Source organism: Cervus elaphus, chromosome 19, assembly GCF_910594005.1.
Source record: "Cervus elaphus chromosome 19, mCerEla1.1, whole genome shotgun sequence".
In the NCBI taxonomy this organism is placed as follows: domain Eukaryota; kingdom Metazoa; phylum Chordata; class Mammalia; order Artiodactyla; family Cervidae; genus Cervus; species Cervus elaphus.
In genome coordinates this window covers 42,100,340-42,109,497 of record NC_057833.1, presented here as the reverse complement: position 1 = coordinate 42,109,497, position 9,158 = coordinate 42,100,340, and positions in this window count along the sequence as shown.

The window sequence follows — 9,158 nt, the reverse complement described above, 5'->3', positions numbered from 1 at the left end:
TGGAATCTCCAAAGCCACTTGTTATAAATGCAGACCTGGGAGCTCCAGCCTCAGAGATTTGAATTCGGGAAATTTGGAATGAAAGCCAAGAGTTCACATTTTGTAAATGTTTTGTACAAAATTCTGATTCTGAGCCAAGCAACCATGCTTAGAAGGATTAAGAAGAGAAGAAAAATCAGCATTAAAACCAGCATGGTACTTTACAGAGTCATATACTATAGTTCCATGGACAGAGGAGCCCGGAAGGCTACAGTCCTCGGGGTTGCAGGACTGAGTGACTAACGCTTTCATACTATATTATAGCTCACAGACAAAGCTATGGAAAGGGGGATACCAGAATCACATCTTTGGTACCAACTCTTCCTTAGTTACTGCTACGCTGCTGCTGCTGCTGCTAAGTCACTTCAGTCGTGTCTGACTCTGTGCGACCCCATAGACGGCAGCCCACCAGGCTCCCTGTCCGTGGGATTCTCCAGGCAAGAACACTGGAGTGGGTTGCCATTTCCTTCTCCAATGCATGAAAAGTGAAAAGTGAAGTCGCTCAGTTGTATCCGACTCTGTACGACCCCATGGACTGCAGCCTACCCGACTCCCCCGTCCATGAGATTCTCCAGGCAAGAGTACTGGAGTGGGGGTGCCATTGCCTTCTCCCAATTACTGCTATATTAGGGCCCAAATTCAAATATCAGAACTGAATAGAGAAGATGAAATGGAAAAAAAAAACTAAGCACCATGCATGCACTATGTATGCAAAAATATACATGTACACACACACACACACACACACACATATATCTATATATATCTAGAAATCAGAGATTCTTTCACAAGAATAATGTAGGCTGTACCTTAATTTATTTCATTCCCAAAGTTGTACTGGATGTTGTATGTGGTTAAGGATTGGGAGACTACTAATATGACCATAGAATTATTCCTGAATCAAAGTATAGTACTTTTAAAGGGTAACATAGGACAAGCATGTTTAAAGGTTTATGTCTATGTCCTTCATACGACAGGAGATCCAAGAAAGGAGAGCCATGCAGACTAACCAATGAGTAAGGAGGATGTCACAGGTGTGGTCTGAGTGCACCTCAAAAGAGGAGACAGACGTGCTGGGAGCCATGAGGACGGAGGTGCAGGTGTGGAATAAACCATTCATGAGCACAGAAAACAAACTGATGCTTACCAAAGCACACAGCAGAGGTGTTCAATGGGAGCTTGGGGTTAACATATACACACTCCTATATATAAAATAAGTAAACAACAAGGACCTACCGTATAGCACAGGGAACTATATTCAGTATCCTATAAGAGGTATGATGGAAAAGAATCTGAAAAAAGGATATACAAAATATGTGCTAATTTGCTTCAGTCATGTCCAACTCTTTGCAACCCCATGGACTGTAGCCCACTGGGCTCCTCTGTCCATGGGATTCTCCAGGCAAAAATACTGGAGTGGATTGCCATGAACTTCTTCAGGGGATCTTCCTGTCCTAGGGATCAAACCTGTGTCTCTCATGTCACCTGCATTGGCAGGCAAGTTCTTTACCACTAGCACCACCTGGGAAGCCCCGTGTGTGTGTGTGTGTGTGTGTGTGTGTGAAGTGTGAAAGTGTTAGTCATGTCTGACTCTTTGAATCCCTGTGGACTGTAGCCTGCCAGGCTGCTCTGTCTATGGAATTCTCCAGGTTGTACTCAGAGTTGGCTGAACGGACCCCTTAACGTCCTCTTGTGTGTTAGGTTTTGGGCCACTCACTGGGCCACTCACTGCAGCTTCTTAAGGACAGGGACAAAGGCAAGAATACTGGAGTGGGTTACTACTCACTTCCCAACCCAGGGATCAAACCCAGGTCTCCTGCAATACAGGGAGTTTCTTTACCTTGAAACTAACACAACATTGTAAATTAATGACACTTCAATAAGGCAAAAACAAAAGCAAAAAAAAACACTCATGAGTCTGTATAATTAAATCTATTCTTCATTCTCATGCTCTAGATTCCAATACTTAGCTTTATCAACTCAATCCTAGGTTAGGTCCATTCCATTCAGCACGCATACAGCCTACTCTGAGCAGTGCTCTGCTAGATCCTGGAGACAGAGAAAGTAGCATACGGAAGCTCTGGTCCCTGTCCTTGAGAAGGTGGCCTGAGACCTGGCACGCGAGAGGAAGTGAAGGGCTCCGTCAGCCACCGGAGTGATGGAACTGCTTCCGAGCGTAGTGCAGAGGCCCATCGGCTAGGAACATGCAGGGTTTCCCAGTGTAGCATGAACACGGAGGACAGTCAGCACTCTGCAAGGGACCCAGCAGTGTTTACAAAATAGTTTCAAACCCATGGTCTCATCTAAGCTCCATGAAGACAGACAGTTTTGCTTTGTTGACCAATCTACCCTCAAGGGCTTAAAAGTCAGCCCGCTCTATAGCAAGCTCTCAGCAACTAGATGATACATTTTATTTACTTCTCACAGCTCTCACATTTGACAGTGGACTTGGTCCTTCAGAATCGACCAGCATTCCCTAGGATAAATACTGGGCCAACAGGGGTGGCTCCATTACTTGCAGCCGAATAGCTGTTCATTCCTCAGGATCCATAAGATGTTGTGGTTGATTCACAAGCACCACGTTCCCACTGGCCCAGCATTTGAATGACTGCTGGTTGCAGATTTAGAGCCACCTGGTGATGAGGTGAGTGGTGCCCTCAGCCGAGCACCCTGACTCCGGATCTCAGCTCAGCTGGAAATACTGTAATTGTTCCTTTGGCCGGCAGGTGGAAGCAGCTCTGCATTTTCAGCTGGGAAAAAACAGCAAGTTGTTTTTGTGCTCTTGTTTCTGTTAGTGTCACACGCTGTTCCTTCTATGTTCATTATATGTTCTTAGGAGAAATAAGCTGATTTATACCACATCTTATGAATAATCTTTTCACTACTTTTTAATTGCCCAATGCTCAATGGAAAAATGTACATAATAAAATCAACTTGCTGCTGTCAAACACCATACTGCCCACATCTAAGGGCAAAATAAATCCACGGTGAAAGAGTTTGGTGCTCAGAGTCAGCAGACTCAAGTTCAGGCTAAGCCACTTAACATACATGAGCTCATGGGCACACTACTTGCTACTTAATTAATAGCTGGCTCAATAAGATGAAAATGACAAATTCTGTCTAAGATGACTATGAAAAATAAATAATATTTGTAAAGATCTTCTGACAGGGCCTGAAACAATAAATAAACTATAGCTACTATTTTTTTACATTACAATCTTGCTCTTCTTCAGATGTGCCATATATATATATATATACATGTGTGTGTACAGGTATGTATCTGTGTATGCCTCTGCATATCTATGTACATACACGTAGACATGATACATACATAGATAGATAAATAGATAGGTAAAACAACTTAGTCAACTGAACACAGAGGAAACAAAAGGTGTAATCATGAAGCAGTCTCATTTTTCTCTCCTACAGTCCTTTCAAATACATTCATTTGGGGCCAATTCTTCACCTGCCTCTTGGATTAAATCTAGGGTAAGTCCCATGATATTGCTGTCATTATTGGGTAATATACATTCTAGCAGTCATTTCAAGGCACAAAGACACAGTGTCATTCCAGTGATAAAAACATCCGTACCCTGCACAATGGCCAAACTCTTTGTAGCCAGTCTTCCTTCGTGCAAGGCTCATAGCAATGTGCCTACCACAGTTCCACCCTTTAGATTTCTTGGACCCAAAGGTGGACAGCAGTCCACTATATCTTTCCAGGTTCAGGGAACAAATACCAGGTTCTCAGTGTAGACAAGTTGAAATTCCTTTCTCTGGGCTTAAATTAAAGTGCGAGAACTCTGCTTGGAGACAGGGAAGTGGGACTCAATATGTATCAAGAATTTTCTGAAAATCTCTCCTAATATCCATCTCTTTTCTTGGAGATAACTGTCTATTTTGTATGTGTGTGTGGCGAGATTGAGAAGGGTAGGCAGAGTGGAGATAACTGGCCCACTAAGAGTTGCAAAACTGGTTCAAAGACAACTCTTTTGCAACTCCTGTGTGGGGTCCCTCATCTCATTTTGGAATGTGGTATTTACTGTCTAGTGACTTCAGTCGAAACTGGGACTAAAACAGTTCCAACTGAAAAACCTAATACACAGACTTTCTTTGTGTTAAACTGAAACTCTGGTGTTCATCTTAGCTAGACCCCATCTGGAATCACTGTGTTTGCTCATGAGTCTTATCATTTAAGATAGACCTAAGCTTACCTAGAGGAGAAGGTTCCAGTTAGTGAAGTAAGTGAGGAGATTGATAACCATCTTATATTAAGTATAACTGAAAGAAGTTGGGAAGAAGAGGATATTTAAAATCTTAATAAAGGAGAGAGTAAACATGACAGTGGGTTTTAAGTAGTAGAAGGGTTGTCAAAAGGGAAATGAGTAATAATCTTTCCAGGAGGCTTCAGAGAACACAACAAAATGTTGTAAATGCACAGGAAGGAAAAGTTATGCTCAATTCAGGAAGAATTGCCAACAATCAGAACTGACAGAAAAGAAAGTGGTCTGGTCTGATGGGTTCCTTAATACTGGAGATGTTCAAACAGAAAGGATTACCATTTGCAAAGGTTCCTGAGTCAATTCATGATGGGATAATTGAACTCTGATTTGGAGAATGCTTGGAGAGCATGGGGTCCTGGAAAATTTGTATTCCTAATTTATCTCTTACCTCACATAGAATATGAGACCTTCTTAAGCCAAACTTCAGAGATGACTCAGTGAATCATTCATCAATAATCACACCTCAAATTCAGCAGCAATGTATATATCATTATTCATTCTGTAACTTATTTCCCCTTGAGAACCAAAATTTTCATTACGGTGCAGTATGAGTAAGATATCAAGGGTGCTTTGGGTGAACCACAATATAATAAACCCAGTGTCAAATGTTAGTGTTTTACTCCCTGTGAGTTAACTGGTAACTCAGGAAGCCATCCTAACATGAAACTTTTCTCTTGAATGGTTGCATCCTTCCACATGTATCCTTATTTTCATTATTAAAGTGGTTTTAAATAAATATATCAAAATCAGTTATCTTATAATTTGAACATCTTTTAATTGACTCAAGCACATTCGACTATTACAATTTTTTTCTCGTCATTTTGTACTTCCTTCTTATTTTCTTTCCACATATTAAGCATTCACTTATGAGTCAGTTTCAGCTCTTTTTTTTAATTACAAAGGCTGTATTAATGATGAATATATTTACAGTGAATGTTCACTGTATACTTAGTTCACACTGAGTAGGAAAATACTGAAACTGTCAGGAAACTGTAGAAGATGCCCTTATATACTGTTGAGTTGTATCCTTATCATTGTCCTTGTGTTCAGCTTTACAATCCAGTTGTCTTAATTGATTCTTAACTCAGCTCATTTGGAATGGAAATTGCACAAAGCCCTTATCTAAGACAGTAGATGGCAAATTTGGGGTTTCATTCAGTATACTGGTGAGAGATTATATCAGTGATAAGAATAACATTATCAAGGGTCTAGAGGCAGAAGGACAAAGTATAAGATGAAGAAGCACTGAGTGCTCTGCTATGCCCAGAGTTACGTGTATGTTTAGGAGAGTAGAGGAAAAGCAAGCTGGAGTGGCAGCATCACAGAAGATCCTCAATCCTAGGCTAAGGAGCATGGATCAACATACAATTTGTTGAGAGCCACAGAAGGTTTTAGACAAGGGGGCAAGAGTGGTCAAGTAGTAGGCAGGTCAGGTAGCATCCCTTTTTACTACTATCTATAAAATTAATTCCTATCTACCCTAATCTTTAGCCTTTAAACCAGAGTGATCTTCTACAAAGTATGAAGAAACAAATAAAAACAAGTTCTAGTCAATTAATTATATTTTAGAAAACTATTTTCGGTCCTCCCTCTTCACTCTGTGCCTAGCTAGCACTTTGCCCCACATCATCCTGTACTGCTGTCCTGTCTTCCTGGATTCAGTCTTTGGAGTTTATCTGTCATTGAAATCCTACCATGGACCTTTCAGACTTAGAAGTTGACTGTATTGCCTAGCTTTTGGTGCTCCCTAGGGCACAGCTCATGCCCACCCTCGCCAATCTGAATAACCTCCATTGTATTCTACTCAGCTCTGGCCCCAGGGACCCGACCTTGTATCAGTTAATTAGCAGGCTTATTTCCCTCTGTCCACAGAGGGGAGGTATCTCCAAGCCTTGGTTGTCTCTCTGATTCATTGACAGGTGAGCTAAAATTCTACTAATTTAGAAACAAATCTACAGTCCTACTTTTTTAATCTTCATAATTTTCCAACAGGATTTTCACGGTCAACTTTGATCAGGAAAAGCAGGAGAGAGTGAGAAGAAAACAGAAACCCAAAGGTCTTAATTGTCCAGGGGAGAGGAGGTAAGGTTGGGTCACTCCACCACTCCCTCTCTGTATCCTAAGTGATGCTCCATGTAGGTGACTCTTGCCAGAACCACAAATACCCTCTCCTTTCCCGAATTGTACCTTTGTTCATGCTGCTTTGCCATCAGGAATGACCCCTACTAAAATCCAAAATCTACTTATCCCAAATTTTCATATTCTTCAAGATATCTTTTTCATAAAACCTCTTATCAATAATGCTGGATGAAATTATCTTTCTACTATTTCCTCTGTATGTCTTTTGATAGCTAACTTTCTGTATCAAAATGATTGTGCCATACAGTGACCAGATATTTGGTCAAAATATCCAAACACGAGGGTGTTTGGGGTGAGATTAACATTTAAATCAGTGCATTAAATCAAGCCGATTTATGTTAGACATGGGCCTAACATGAGTGGGCCTTGTTCAATCCATTGAAGGCCTGAGTAGAACAAAAAAGGCTGGCCATCCCCCCAAAGAGAGAGAATTCTTCCTGCCAGACTGCCTTAGAATTGGAACGTTGGCTTTCCTCATCTATTAGCCTTGAGCTGAAGCTAAACTTGGGTCTAGAGACTTCCAACATTAAAATGAGAAATATACCAGTGGCTTTCCTGTTTTTCAAAGCTTTGGATGTTGAACCTAGGATTCTCCAGGGTCTCCAGCTTGTCTACTCACCAAGCAGGTCGTGGAATTTGACTTTCCCACCTCCATAATCCAGTATGTGTATGTACATGTGTGCGTGTGTGTGTGTGTGCGTGTGTGTGTCTGGAGAACCCTAATAAATATCTCATAAGATTATATATCACTCCTCTTTGCTCACTCAATCCTTCTCCATAGAGTTTCATTCTGGACATTATGCACTTTTTTCTTAACCTCTGGTCACTTCTGTCTTTGAACATATATTTATGCTATTTCTTCTGGATGGAATGCTTTTTATTTTTCTGGCTATTTATTATAATCCTAATAAAGCTGAAACTCCAATACTTTGCCCACCTGATGTGAAGAGCTGATTCACTTGAAAAGACCTTGATGCTGGGAAAGATTGAGGGTGGGAGAAGTGGACGACAGAGGATAAGATGGTTGGATGGCATCACCAACTCAATGAAGATGAGTTTGGGTAAACTCTGGGAGTTGGTGATAGACAGGGAGGCTGGCGTGCTGCAGTTCATGGGGTCGCAAAGAGTCGGACACGACTGAGCAACTGAACTGAACTGAACTGAATAATCAATCAAGGGATGAATATTAACTTTACAAAGCCTGATGTGATATTTTTAGCTCACTCTCCTCTATCTGTTTGACATGTAATCAGTAACCATATTGTCACGCGAGTGTATGCTCCTCGGTTCTTTGTCTCGTCACAACAAAAATTTGGAGTGACGGACATTAAAGCCCTTTGGCGGGTCACAGCTCTCAGAGGACAGACCATGTTATAGCTCTCAGGTCTCAAACAGACCGTGTTCTAGCTCTTAAATAAATCAGTGTTACAGCTCAGTGTTACAGCTCTATTTATTTAGATAATAGCAGGAAAATCCATCTTTAAGGCGTGAAGGCACGTCGATCCGAAGACGCGAAGAGAAGATCGCCCCATCGCGCTGGAGAGAGAGAGAGAAAAAAAGGGGAGAAGAGGGCTTTGGCTCCTCTTTTTATATGTTTCTCTGTCCCTGGGCCTGTCTTATGTAAATTGGGCTTAGGCAGGAGCGTTGTTTGTTTTACCTGAGGTTCTCATTCCGGTCCTCGGACCTTCCTTTGTTCTAATTTCGCGGGCTTTCCCTTCCAGGTCTTTTAGCCACAGCCATTTTGGACTCTTTTTCCCTATTCTAACTACCTAACAATATCATTTAGCATGCCATTATTTCAAGGTTTCTATACATTAGTTTATTTATCTTGGGGGGCTCCAAAATCACTGCAGATGGTGACTGCAGCCATGAAATTAAAAGATGCTTACTCCTTGGAAGGAAAGTTATGACCAACCTAGATAGCATATTAAAAAGCAGAGATATTACTTTGCCAACAAATGTTCATCAGTCAAGGCTATGGTTTTTCCAGTGGTCGTGTATGGATGTGAGAGTTGGACTGTGAAGAAAGCTGCGTGCCGAAAAATTGATGCTTTTGAACTGTGGTGTTGGAGAAGACTCTTGAGAGTCCCTTGGACTGCAAGGAGATCCAACCAGTCTATCCTAAAGGAGATCAGTCCTGGGTGTTCATTGGAAGGACTGATGTTGAAGCTGAAACTCCAATACTTTGGCTCCCTCATGTGAAGAGTTGACTCATTGGAAAAGACCCTGATGCTTAGAGGGATTGGGGGCAGGACGAGAAGGGGATGACAGAGGATGAGATGGCTGGATGGCATCACCAACTCAATGGATATGAGTTTGAATAAACTCTGGGAGTTGGTGATGGCCAGGGAGACCTGGTGTGCTGCGATTCATGGGGTCGCAAAGAGTCAGACAGGACTGAGTGACTGAACTGATACATTAGTTTGATGTCTCCAGATGATGTTTAACAAAGACACAAAAAAATTTACCAAGTAGAGAGTGTCAGGCACACATTAAGTATTTCATATCCAAACATTAATAAAACACCATTCATGAAGTTTTCAATTGTTTGGGAGAAGAGATAGATAGAAACATAAATATAGAAAGGAAGACCAATCCTTTGTTGAAATATCTGTTTTTGAAAAATGTTTTAGGAGTATAAATGATGGAGTGGTTGACATCTCTAGGCAAATACAAAATGCTTCATGAAAGAGAAGA